The 13,508-nt window shown below is 53.5% G+C and overlaps 1 protein-coding gene across 1 annotated transcript in view; it reads left to right on the top strand.

Annotated features, from left to right (window-relative positions):
• The window catches only part of ANKRD11 (ankyrin repeat domain 11), a 111,414-nt gene that overhangs the window by 9,508 nt on the left and 88,398 nt on the right, over window positions 1–13,508 (top strand). Inside the window, exon 2 of the mRNA XM_032195732.1 lies at window positions 10,975–11,054. The gene's annotated coding sequence lies outside the window, so the exon portion shown is untranslated. The remainder of the gene's footprint in view (window positions 1–10,974; window positions 11,055–13,508) is intronic.

Here is a 13,508-nt window from a genome sequence, read left to right as displayed (position 1 = left end):
CGTGTCTGTCCCATGCTGCAGTTGCTCTTCCTCTGTACTCTGCCTGTCCTCTTGGTGGCATTGGGATTGGCTCAAATGGAGCTCGCCGTTCTGCTCATGATTCATTTTTGCTCACTGGGATGAGCTAAAGGAGAGGGGATCAGCCACCTGGGAGTTCCTTTGGTCTGCGCTCCCATGGCCGAACCCCGAAATGGTGACTCGGGAACATCAATTTCGCTTGCCTCCAGAATCAGATTCCCCCAAATGCATGTTCGGTTGGGATTTAGGTCTTAAGGAAGATTTGTACGTTGGCCCTTTCCTTCCTCCCCTTCGTGGGCAGGCGCCAATTGTCCCTTACGTAACGGCAGATTATCCCGGCACGTGGATGCGCTCGGATGCATATGGGCTCACAGTCGGTTCTTGGTGCTTTACGGAAAGAATTGAGTAACATTTTGTTCTGTAATGCAGTATGAAGAAACCGAGCATTTTTCTGTAATGGCGTATAAACAAGTAGTGATAACATCCTATTTAAAGCCTTCGGAGGAGGTAGGGCTGAGGAGGGGAGGCAGGGCTGAATCAGTCCCTGTTTTGCTCAGTCCTACACGCCAGCTCGCAGCACGGCTCGCAGCTGTCAGGGAGGGCGAGCGAGTTCCAAAGGAGCTGCCGAGGGGCCTGGGCTGCTTGGGGAGCTGGAGGTGGGGACGGGGGACCCGTGGTGCTGATGGAGCTGCTGCTGCCCTGGCTGCAGCCTGCAGGCTCTGCTGGCCGTCTCACCTCCGCCCCGCCGCTCGCTTCCCTGCCTTGTGCCGTGCCGGCGCTTCCTGCTGCGTGCCGGAGGCAGGAGTGAAGCGTGGTCAAAGGGCAGTCCCCGTGGAGTGGAAGGGCTGGCAGCGACGTGGCTGTGAGCAGGGCTGTTCCCTGGGATCTCACGGAGGCTCCTTGGTGAACTCTGCTCCAATTTTGTTCAACTTCAGCTACTCAAAAAGCGACTGTTCCGCACCAAATGCTTCGTAACGTGCGATTATTTTACCCGAGAGTTGAGCAATGAAATAATAACACAGGGAAATGCTAGGAAGGGAACTGCGAGCTGGTGCTGAGCTGAGCTGTCTGCTGGGGCTGGCTCTGCGGTGTCAGCCTGCCCAGGGCTCTCAGGAGCTGCTTCCAGCCAGAAACCTTGAGCACGAAGGCAGCTGCCTTCCTTGACTCCTGCCCAGCTCTGGGGCTGGTATCGGAACAAATCTTCATGGTGTTTTTTTTCCCAAAGGTGCAGTGCTGAAGGGCTGTGTGATGAATTGCACTGTGAGCACAGCCTTGGGTATAACCGGAGCGTGTGGTGGCTGAGTTACCTGCTGTGGGCTCTGTGGATAGGCTCTTAGCTGATTACTCTGTTAAACATTCATTCGTTACCCGAGAGAGCGGAGTGGCTTCGGTGGCAGCGAGTATTTGACTTCCTGAAGCCTCGCTTTGAAGCTGGAAATATTTTCAGGTCCACTTGTTTGCGCTCGGTTCGGGCCTGACAGCTCGTCCGTTACCGTATCAGCGCCGCGGAGAAGTGTTAATCGCAGATAAAGCTCCCTAAAGCCCAACCGTCCCCTGCTCCCTGCTGCTCGCGGGCACCGGGGGTGACTTGGAGCCGGGGGGAAGCACTGAGGGAGATCAGGGGAAGCGGGACATCGATGGGGAGAGGGCGAGCTGCGGCCTCCAGCTCCTCGAGCCCCGGCTTCTCCAGGGTGGCAGGAGGGAGAAGCCTCCCCCGGCGAACTTCAGCCTGGGAGATTGCCACCATATTGCTGCCTTCAGCTGCCTGCAGCTAAAAATACCCGTGCTGCCGTGCAGCAGGCGCTGCGAGAGTCTGCTCGGCTTTCCTCTTGAAGGAGGAGAGCTGCCTGACCGTGTGAGGTGCTTGGGGAATCGCGCGTTTGCTGAGCCGCGTTGCCATTTTGCTTCTTCCAACCCAAAAAAAAAAAAATAGGAAAAAAAAAATGTGGGAAGAGTTGCTCTGGCTGGAGTTCCCTTTCTGACAACAATAGCAGAGCCGGGGTGGGGTGCACTGAGGACTCGTAGCGATGCGAAGTGCCCGAGGATCGCTCTCCCGAGCTGCGCAGACATCCTCACGTGATGTGCTGGTGCTGTTTAGTCTTCTGCACGGCCAGCAGCGTTCCTGCGACGGGCTGTCGAAATAGTTTTGACCACTTCTGTCTCTCGTAAGCAGAAGTGATTAAGAATGCTTTGTCTGCACCCCATGGCGTTCGCTCTGCTGCATTCCCTCGTTCAGCCGTGCTCGTTTGGTTGTAATTTAGCCCTTTTTCTCTGGCTGAGGAAGAATGAAAGCCTACCAGACGAGCACCTATAAACAGTAGTTAGAGTTATTGCTACCTCTGCGCGCCGTGATTCATCGGGGAGGCAGACAGCTCGCAGCCCTGCCATCTCCCTGCAGTTCAGACACACTCGGATGTTGTGCTTCAGCGGCGCTGGCGGAGAGGCCTGGGCGGCGATGCGTGGTGCTGGGGAGGCTTCGTTTCCAGGTAACTCCCGCGAATATTGCGCGGCAGCGCGAGGGCTAGTTGGGGCACGGCGCGGGTGGCTGCTGGTGGTGAGTTCACTGCCTTGCGTGGAACAGCTCGGGAGCTGGTGCCCTGGCAGCGAGCTGGGACTTGAATCCCTCCTGCCCCTGCCAGCGGGAGGCTGCGCTGGGTGCTCGGGCTGTGGGACACGCTGCTGGTGTGGGGCACAGCGCTCGCTCTTCTCCCCATGCCAGCTCCTGCCTCACGCTATTTGGGATTTGTGGTGTGTTTGTCTCCTTCCGTGCCTGCCTTCACCTTGGCTCCCAATGTAGGGGCTACGTGTGCTGCAACTGCCTGTGCTCCCGAGGCCGTGTCGGTGTGAGGTAGGGACAGGGCACGGGCACGGGCACGCCGAGCAGCCTGCGAGGAAACTGCCTTTAAAACAGGGACGGCGTGAGAGGGACTCAGGCTTAAAATTAGAACCGCTCGTGATGCGCGCTCGTAGTTGTTTACCTTGAACCATAATTATCTAATTTCCTGCGTTAAAATGTCACGTCAGCTCGCCGAAGCAAGATTTGATGACAAAGGGATTGTTTTTAGCCACCAGCAGAGCAAAGAACACTGCAAGCGTGTGTCCAGGGCTGCTTTTATAACCTAAGTGCCGCGCGCTCGGGGCCCTGAGCTGGCTCTGGAGGCTGCGTGGGCTCACGGGTAGGCCGCTTGGCCGGGGATCAAGGGACTCCGCTCTAATCCCAGCTCTGTCCTTTTGTCCTCTGCGTGTTTTCCTTGCCACCCTCCGTGCGGCTTGTTTGCTCCGGGGCGGGCCGTGTCCACATTCCCCGGGCGCGAAACCCCTTCCCCAGGGGTTTCAGCACATTTTAACGCTCACATTTTTCGTGTTGCTCTGTGCAAGGCTGTGGGGGTGGCCGCAATGTGCTGGGCAGAGCGGGTGACCTGTCCTGGAGAAGCTGCCCCCATTTTCTCCCTTTTTCCTCTCTGTGTGCGCTCCTGTAGGCAGGACGGTGACTCCCCCAACTCCTCCTTGGCTAATAAGTGTTTTTTAAGAAACGCCATGCCTGCATCCTTCTCACAAATCAGCTTTCAGGAGGGAAATAGTTGGGTTATTAATAGCAACCTGGATCCCATTTGCCACCGAGTTGCATGGTTACAAATACGCGACGCTAAAAGGTGACAAATGTGGCTGGCTCTTTTTTTTTTTTTTTTTTTTTCCTCGAGAATGCTCTGTGTCTTCTCAGCATGTTAAAACTGAGCAGAGAGGAAGAGAAATTGCAGACTCGTATTTTTGAGGAGGAAGGCAGTGCTCCTACCCTGGCAGCCTTGTCCTTCGCTTAGGACTTCCAGCAGGAATGGGAGTGGAGTGGGTGAGTGAGGGGCTCCTGGGAGAGCTCAGGAAGGAGGCGAGGTGTGTGTTTGTCCTGCCTCTCACTCTCGTGTCCAAGAGGAATGAGAGAATGCCCCTGAAGTGTGCCCCAGCGGTGATCTAACTTCAAATTGCCGGTTTAATTGCACGGAACGCGCTTGTCTTCATTGCGTTGTTGGAGGCCGGCGTCGTGGAGCTTAACTAGGGCAAGGCAAAGCTCCCCAGAGGATTTTGTTTGGCTTCCTTGGGTTCAGTTCAGCACGGTGAGCTGTGTGCGTGCGGCAGAGCTCCTCTTCAGCTTCAAAACTCTCCTTTGAGCGTCCCTCCTGATGGCTGTCGGCGTGTTTATTCCGCCGCTTACATTTTGGGTGGCAGCAGTTCCCCTGTCACGGGGCTATCGCTGCCCGCACGCGGTGGGTAGGGCTCCCAGGGCCCTGACAGACGTCAGCTGGAGGAGCTGGCACCAGGGCTTGTTTGCCAGATGAAGCTGTTGCAACGCTGTTGTAGGTACTCGTGGACAGGGGTTGAGTAATCTGCTGGCCGCTCTTTGGTACGGGCTGAATTTCTGCAGCCTTCTGCTACATGCTGTTTCCTAGTGCTAGATTAATTCTTCAGTTTTCCCATAAACCTTTCTAATTTGTCAGCATCTGGGAGTGTTATTGCTCATGCTGTTGACTGTAGTAGCGCTGTTTTTCCTTCTTTTTTCTTGTTTGTGAGCCCAAGAAGAGCGTTTGTTGGCTTTGCCTCCTGCCTTTTACTTGAACTTGGTTTTTGCCGGTGTCTGCGTTGACCTGAAAGTCTCTTCCTGGGAAATGCTTTTTACAGTGTTTGCTTTTTGGCTAGATTATGCCCTTCGCTTTACCTGCCCACATGTATGCAGCTGTGTTTAAGCTTTTAAAAAAAAAAAAAAAAGTGCTATTTATACCAGCCTGGTGATTACCTGACTGCAGAATAATTGGCTTGGAAACTTACCCTTCAGATGGGGCTCGGCAAGTGTGTAGGACACGGGAGTTGCAATTTCTTCTCTTCGTTTTCATGCGAACTAAAAATAATCGCGGAGCAGTTCTGCTTTGAGAAGGCTCGCCGTGGTGCATCCCGTGCCTCTCTCCGATGGCTGAGGAGTTGACAGCGTGCGGCGTGTGGAAATAACCAGCTGGAAGCTCCGTAGGGTTCGGCGTTGAGTTCTGTCTGGGTGGCTGACCAGTCCGGGTTAGACGACAGCATGTGATAGTGCTGGGTGTGCTTTTTCCCCAGAAGGGCTTGCTCACAAGTGTAGCGTGTGCTCATTTCTCTGCTTGCTGCTAAGAAGTCCTTCAGAGCACGGCACAGGCTCTCTGAGCACATGGCACTGGAGCAGGCTCAGCCCTTTAGTAAAGAAACGAACCCGGATGCGCATCCTTTGGAAGAAATTCAACCAGGTTATGAAGTTGAAATTGGAGCTCTAAAAACAAAAAACGGTGAGGGTCTGGGGGTTTTGGGAAGCACTGGGGTTATTCTACTGGGACATCTGCAGCTTGGGAGGCTGCTGCAGTGCCGGCACCCAGCCTCCTCCTCGCCATCAGTCGCTGTAAGCTAGAGCTGTGCCAAGGAGAGTGGCGTTAAGGCACCTTCGTGCACTTGCTGAGGGCACTGGATGATCTTTACGGTGCTTTTATGACTAGCAGAGTTTGTTTTTCGCTTGTGCAGACGAAATCACAGCATGGAAAGCGGCGTGTCCTCCAGCCCGGCGGAACGAGTCTTGTCTCTGCTTGCTGGTACAGAAGGGCAAGCCGGAGCCTTGAGCTTCGGCCCAAGGTTGGTTAAGGAAATTGCAGGAGCTGTATTTTGACTTAATACTTTCCACTCATCAGAGAAGCCACAGAAGGGTGGTAAGGGTGAAGGAGGAGAGATGAGAGAACGAGCTTGTGTGTTTCCAGAGCTCTTAATTGTGTGCACAGAACTGAAAAACCTGGTCCAGTGGAAACTGTTCGGGCTTGCTCTGCTCTTCTGCCACATCACTCCAAGAAAAAAAAACGAGTTACTTACAGTTAACTTTTTTTTAACTCTGCCAAATACCTCTCGGGCTGCTTGCACAGATCTTTCCAGGAGGAACCGGGGGGTGGTTATGTAACCTGGGGGGTTAGCAGTTCCCCCGTAGGGGTAGGGGATTCAGGTGTCTCACACTGGTTGTCTTGTTTCTTCATAATAAAATTGAAATGTCAGGTAACTCCAGAGCTTGTTGCTCTGCTCATGTGGTGGTTGCAAGGGTTAACGCCAGTGAGGTGTTAGGGGAGCCTTTTGCTGATAATTAGTTTTTTAGTTTAATGCAATTTCAACCCAAAATTGAAACGTTTCTGCACTATCTTTTGACCTACTGAAATGAATTGCAGAATTTTTATTCAAACCTCCCAAGTCTTATTTCTATAAAAGGGAACACAGAAATGTGCCGTACACAAACGCCTGGGCACGTTCTCCTTCTGAGCGTGGTGCTCGCGGTATTTATAAAGCAGCCAGCAGCGGTGCTCAGGCACTCCTCGGGGTCACCCCGGAGTATTTGGTGCTGGAAGCTCACTCAAGCGGCCGTACCAGCGCGTAAATACTGGCAGTAGTGCAGCTGAATGAGCTGAAAACACCCAGGTCTTGAGGAGTACCCAAAACACATCAAAACTGGTTATTTGATGCCCCAAATCCTGTTTGTTTTCCTTTCATTGCAGGCCTGTAAATAACTCGGTGCTTCCTGAATTTAGACTGGTGTCAGCCGTAAATTTCTTGGGGACGGCATTGTCCCTATCAGACTTCCAGTTAAAATGCTGAAAGGACAACTTGGTTCCGCAGGCCGTGATTCAGGAACCGCATCTTTCCCTTCATGCTTTTTTTTATGGGATAAATTGAGCCTTAGGCTCCTCAGCCCACACGTAGGTAGCTTGTTTTGCTCTTGAGGACAACATCAGCTTATTTTGTGTTTTTATCAGATGGCAAAGATGGCAGGGTTTTGAGCAATGCAGATGTAGCGTGCTTATCTGCAGGGCAAAATAGAGGAACTTGGAGCCCAGGAATACATCGTCTGCTTAGCTTCTGAAAGTAAAACGCAACTCGATTGCTTAACGCTGGAGCTCTTCCCGTTTTGTCACACTTGAGCATACTGAAGGGTGTTTTCTTTTTCTGAAAAACAAAAGCGCTGGTGGAATGCTCTCTGCTTTGCTTTTCCACTTGAGTAATCGCTGCTGCGTGAGCATCGCTGGGTGCCTGCCGAAAGGCTCGCTGCCGCGCGGGTCGCGGTGGAAGGCAGCGTGTATGGTGCATGGCCCTGGGAGCCCTGTGAGCACGGTGGGGTGCTCAGCCTGCCTCGGGGTGGTTTGTCTGCGGGCCACTGATAGTGCATGGGCAGTTGGGTTGAGGGCATGGCATTTATCTCTGATTCCTGCCAGTTCTTTGGGATCGGCTCCTGCCCTGCTCTGAGCGCTGCCGAGGGGCTCTGCTCTGCTGGGCCTGGAGGCCTGCAGGAGCAGCGGGACCCTCAGGGTGAGCTCTGGGTGGAGCAGGGTGACCATGAGAGGCTCCTTCCTCAGCACGTGGTGCTCTATCCAGAGCTCCCTTCTTGGGCTCATCTGCCACAACCAGGCAGGAGCACGGCCCCGCTGCAGGAGGTGGCTGCGGCTGTTCCTGGGAGCAGCGTGGGGTCTTGGTGCTGCCTGCTCGCAGGTTGCCGACTTGTAGGGCGCCTTCATAACTTCTGAAAGCGAATCCTTCTCATCCCTAGCAGTGAGGAGGACGGGTGTTTGCAGGCGGGGTGCTGCGTAAGGCTGGGCCTGGCCGAGTTGCTCTCTGCCTGCCCATGGAGCGTGCGTTTCTGGACTGGTCACGGCCCTCGGGAGGCTGAGCTGTTGGACGTGCTCCTCCTCGTGCTCCCCAGCTCAGGTACCGGAGCTTATCTCAGAGCACAGCCGCATCGGTGTCGTGTGTATTCCCCGGTGTATCTTCTCAGTGAAGCCCTCGGAGAGATCCCTCATTGAAATTCTGTCTTTTCCGTAAATTATGTTGCGGGAGGCAGCTGCGAGCCGTGGAGCAGGGCTCTCCTACTCTCCGGGGATTTCTTCATTCACAAGTTGGCGTAAGCCAGGATCCGAACCCGATGCCGATATCCCGCCACGCTGCTTAGTTCTGGATCACCACGGAGCCTGAATTACTGCAGGTCTGCTTTCAAAGCAAAATGCACCTCTTTGCTTCAAAGAAGTGCTAATATGGAGAAACAGACCTGCTTGCTTGCCGGGTCGGCCTCGTTTGGTTGAGAGGAGGCTTCGGGATGCGGCTCTTACTGCCTGCAGCATGGGGATTGCAAGGAGAACCTTTCACGTTGTTGATCACATTCAGGAATAACTGGGTTTATAAACCTATGAAAAGTGATTAAAATTGAACAGTGATCCTTTAAGTGACTGCATCAGTACGAAGGGAAGGTACTTTCATTCTTCCTTGCAGCCACCAGCCTATGAAGCTGCCTCCTGCCCAGCGTTCGTGGCCCTGCTGGCGCTGCTCGGAGGCAGCTCCGCGTACTCCAAGTGTTTGGTCCCTTTGGGTTCACATCTTGTGATTACACGGGGCTTGTCGACTTCAAACACCGACTTATCTCCTGTACGGACACAAGATAACCTTTTATTAAAGAAGTCTGAATTACTGGATCCCCATTTTTTTTCAGTGACTGACAGCAAAAGCGGTGCTGCGGGTGAAGTTACTGATCTGCCTGGGAGCGCAGCGGTGATCGATAACTAATCACGGGGAAACTGCTGAGGACAGCACGGGCAGTGGTAAAGAGCAGGAGCTGGGGGAAGGCCCCACCACCCTGAGTTTCTAATGGCCCTGGCTCTTACCCAGGTGCCAAATTACTGTGTGCTAATCTGAGAGCATCACAGGCCTCGAAAAACTCGGCTGGTTTGGAGCTAGAATCTGGTCTCGTGGCACACTCAGCCGCTTGGTGCTTGTACCAGCACTTCAGCACGAAGGGAGACGTAATGTTGGCCGTGTTGTGTGGTGGAAAGGTCTTGTGCAGCTGGCTCAGCACGCACCCGAGTGCCCCAGCCGTGTGGTGAGCTCGCAGGAGCAAGAGCAAGTGCCCTGGTGGTGTTTTTTTGGGGATGCAGCTTCATCACTCTAAGGCTGAGAAATTGGATGGGTAAATCATGAGTTGTGATTTAGGCTTTCAGAAGTACAGGTTGCTCAGAAATGCAAATTGCCCCTGATCCATCTGCAAGTGGGGCACTGTCCCATGGAGTGTCTGCAGCACTTCATGGCACGTAGCTTGAAGCCTTGGACGACTTCATTAAAAAAATAAAATACACCTAATTGCACAAGCTACTTGGCTTGGATGCGGTCACTGGCTCCATGTTACAATACTAATGTATGTTTTGTGTCAGTTATGTAATGAGCAAAATCACTGTAGGCTGGGCAGCAGGTGTAAATAGACCTTCAAAACTGTATTGGCTTATTGTGGGATAGGATTCCTGTAGCCTTTTGTTCGCAATTAGTCCTTGCCCACCAGCAAACAGCACTGCTGATCTTCCAGATAGCGCAGCTGGAGGTTGAGCTTCATTTTTCCCCATTGGTGGTTTATCTTCTGTACCTGTTCCAGTGGAGAGCTCTGCCTAGAGCTGTGACTTTTTTTTATGGACAAGAGTACCGAAAGTGTGGTAATGGTGCTGGAGAAGGTGCTGGGCCAGCGTTGTCATTGTGCAAAGAAAGCCAAACCGGGGACCCCTTTGGTGCCCCACAAGTCGCTTTCCTTGGGAAAAGCGTGAGGGAGCTGCATCTCCCTTCATCTCCAGGGTTTTCCTGGCAGAAAAGCATCAAAGATTGTCATGTGTGTCCTTGTGGTTGTCTGAACCAGTTCACCTGCTGCAGGATTTCCTTTCTCTGAGTGTTCCCTGGTACGGGGTGGGTGGGCTGCGCGGGCTGGGGCCCTCTGCCCTTCACAAGGAATGGGAGCGAAGGAGTAAACGCGGTGCTTTGCCTTGCTTTTTTATTGAAAAGAGCACACTTTGTACTTTGTAGTACCCAATTTGTAACTTTATATCATGCCTTACATAAAATTGCTTGTTGGAAGTTCTCCTTTTAGAAGGAAAGGTAATTTGGAAAGACTCCGGGTTTTCCACTGCTGGCCGGAGCGGCCGCTCAGTCGCGTGGCGCGGAGACCTGGCGATGCGATGGGGTGGGATGGGATGGGATGGGGGATTTTGGTGTAGGGCAGCGTGTCCAGTTGGTGCTGAAGCCTTTACCCTGCCTGGGCAGAGCGGCACAACCTGGGGGAGGAAGGCCCAGAGCCCAGGCTTCGGGCTCTGCTTGTCCGAGGCAGACCCTAGCAGTTGGAGCCTGCAGCGTGCCGCCGGCTCCCTGCCTCCTCCAAGTTCCTTCCTGAGCTCTGTGGAAGCGTAGCAGGAGCCCTGACAGTGCTGTTACACACCCAGTGCTCTCTGAAGCTCTGTGTTTTTCCCTCGGAGCACGCTGGTTGCTGCGGACCGAGGTGGGAGCAGAAGTTGGGGACGAGGCGTGCTGCACGCGGGGCTTTGCCCCAGCCCTCCCGTCCCCCTGCTGCCAACCCTCAATGCCCACAGCAGGCATTCTCCCTGCAAAAACATCCTTCAGGGGGGCAGCGAGCAAGAGCTGTTTAAAAATGCTGAAGGAAAAGGTTCAGCTTGTAACAGATTAACTGCCCCTCGCAGGCAGGATCCAGAGGTGTGCTCCGAGAGGCGGCTGCAGCCCGCGGAAGCTGCCCGGGAGGTGAATCAGCACCAGTGCATGCAGGGCAGGTCCTGCTGGCCCCACGGCTCCCAGCACCCCCACGGCGTGGGGACCGGCCCTGCTTGGCCCCACGAGGCCCCCGGGCTGCTGCCAAAACCTCGGGAGCAGGGAGCTGCCGTGTGTGATCCAAAGGGTGGCTGCGGGACGGGGCTGGTGCTCTCAGCAGCTTTCTGTGGTTGTTTTCCTTCTGTTCGTGCAGACTTGTTGTCAGATTACTTCTGGATTAGACGAGGGATTTGTACTGGGCGGCCTTTGGGTACTCAAATGTAGCGTGATTGTATTTTGAATGAAATTAAATTGCGTTTTTTAATTTTTTAACGAAATAATTCCTGTGTTTTTCAGATTGCACAGCGTTTTTGGGACACACCTCTGTTGGATTTTAATATATGTCCTGCTAGCAACAGCTTTCAACTATGGAATCGGTAAATATTTGCCTTGCTTCTGTCCAACTCTTCTCTTTTATTACTTAAGTGCTTCTGTCCGTGCTGATGTTTTTTTTTTTTAATTGTCTGTAATTTGTGTTTTCTGTGATTTGAAGCAAAATATTGCAGCTTCCATGGAGTAACTTATATGTGCTGCTAACCAGGATTATTTTATGAAATGCTCTTAGTTGTAAGATACCCTCAGATACCCTTTCGTTTGTGTCATTTGGAGCGTAGCACATCTCCCTTTGGATGCAGTGAAGGCAGAAGCTTGTTTCCTGCAGGGACGAGCCCAGCTCTGGCTGTGCGGCAGCCCGTGGGGCTCGGCACTGCTGGGGCTGCTCGGTGTGGGTGTCCTCCTGCTTGTGGTCTATCACATCCACTTTTTCTCTTTGTGGTCAAAATGTGTTTCAAAGAAAGCTGTTAGAGATGCCAGTTTAACAATGTTAGTCTCCTCACGATTCGTATACTCGAATCAGGTGGTGTCTGTTTCATTTCGGGCAGGGGAGCCTCCAGATGTGCTGAGGCTACGCCTTTTGGTCAAGGTTAGGATCCCATTTTTAGTGGCATTAGCAGATGTAGAAAGAGTAGGTTATCCCTGACTGGAATTCAGGGAAAACTTGTGGGTTTGGCCTGAGTGCTGTGCGAGGATGAGGGCTTGGTGCTGTCCTCCGAGCTGGTGGAAGCGCTGGTTCTGCTCCTTGCATTGGCAGCGTGGGGCCGGGTCCTGCTCTCCTGCACCCTGGCTTGTGGTGTGGGGCTCCCTGGAAGGGTGTCCTGTGCGTGTCCTAAGTGTGGTGGGTGGACAAGGCTCTGAGCTTCTGCCCTGGTGCTTTGGGTGCTTGTGTGTCCCCCCAGCGCGTGCTGTGATGGGGCTACCGGTGGTGCAGTCTGTACAATGCTACAGGCTGGTGGAGGCGTACAGGTCTGCTCCATCAGGTGACTTCACAAGCTGTAGGCTTCTTTTGTCCTGGGTTTTGAGGAAAAACCACTGTATTTAGTTTATCTGTAATAGTTCAGAGGTATTCCAATGGAGACAAGACATTATTTTAGCATCCCTTGGTGAATATTAGCAGTGGTAGAAGTGTTTCACGGCGAAACCAAACAGCCGAGGCACCGTGGCTGTCCTCTGCTGCCGCGCAGTAATTAAAGGGCATCGGGTGTGGGACCCTGTGCTGCAGCGTGTGCTCACTCTCAATTTAACGAGTGCTCTGCAGTTCCCTGGAAAACACAGCTGAATCCCAGCGCTGGTGGCTTATTACCCGTTGTATTTCAGAGTTTGGTGCAAAGAGTTTTCGGTCTGAGTTTCGGCCCAAGTGGTGTTTTGGTTATGGAGCACAAACCATCCTTTTCCAACAGGATCGTGTTAGTTACTGTAACTTTCATTTAAATTTACTAAATACGGACTAAATGACTTGCCCTGACGGATGAGAGCACTGGGCTGGGCTGTGCCTCTCGGGCCTTCTGTTGGCATCAGCAGCTTTTGGGTTCTTACTGGGAGCTTGGAGTCCTGCGCTGTGTCCGTGGTGACTGCCCTCGAGACGAGTGTGCCCCACGAGCCTTTCTCCACCTTCAGCCCCTGCTCGCTGCGTGGTTTGTGCTTTGCTGGCATAAAGCCGTGCTCTGTTGCTTGTGGGTCCTGGAGAAGCCCGGTGGAGGAAGGCTGGCGATGTGTCGCGACGTGCTGTCGCGCGGCGCAGAATGGGAGCGTTGTTCGAGCTCGGGTGTTTCTCCCACTTCTGGAACAAAGAACGATGCTGCTGTGCGGGTTCCTGAGCCCTGGGAGATCACGGTTGAGTGACCTTTTACAATAAAACAAGCTTCTATCTGCTGCTCTGCAAAGGCAGACGATTGCATTGCCTAAAACATGTGTTGGTCGGGGTCTCGCCGCACTGCTCTCGACCTTAGCTTCTGGGACGAGGGAGATGGTGGGGCTGGTGTGCTGAGCTCTGAGTCCATAACCTGCTGCTGCCTCCCGAGGAGAGCTCGTGCCCTGTGCTTGGCTTCTGTCCCTGAGGCTGCTGGGGGGACACCTGTGGATGGAAATGCAGGGGGCACAAAAGCAAATGTTACGAGGTTGTTTTGCTTAAAGCACCGTGTGCCCCAGCGTGTGCTGCCGAGGGCGTTGGGTGGGCTCCCCTCTGCTCCCGTGGCTGTTGTGATGTTGTGCTCTTAACCTGATCACCGAGGTACTCTGCTCAGATATCCAGAGGTTTGCAGGGATTGTGTGGGGCAGTTGGAGAGCAAGCCCAGCGTGCTGCCTCCGGGGAGGGGCAGGGGGCCTCTTCCACCGCAGGAAGTGTGATGAAAGTCTGAGATTTCTCCATCGTGGTGGACGGCTCCGTATTGCGAAACGCAGGGGTTGCTGCAAACCCGGTACCTTCGGTTCTCTAAACGACGCTCGGTTTCCTCAGCGTCCTGTGGTGATAGAGCCCGTCGAGATGGAGGAAGGGA

The sequence above is a fragment of the Aythya fuligula genome, chromosome 12, assembly GCF_009819795.1.
Source record: "Aythya fuligula isolate bAytFul2 chromosome 12, bAytFul2.pri, whole genome shotgun sequence".
NCBI lineage: Eukaryota > Metazoa > Chordata > Aves > Anseriformes > Anatidae > Aythya > Aythya fuligula.
The sequence above is the reverse complement of the archived record's forward strand: the minus strand, read 5'-3'. Positions and strand labels throughout refer to the sequence as shown.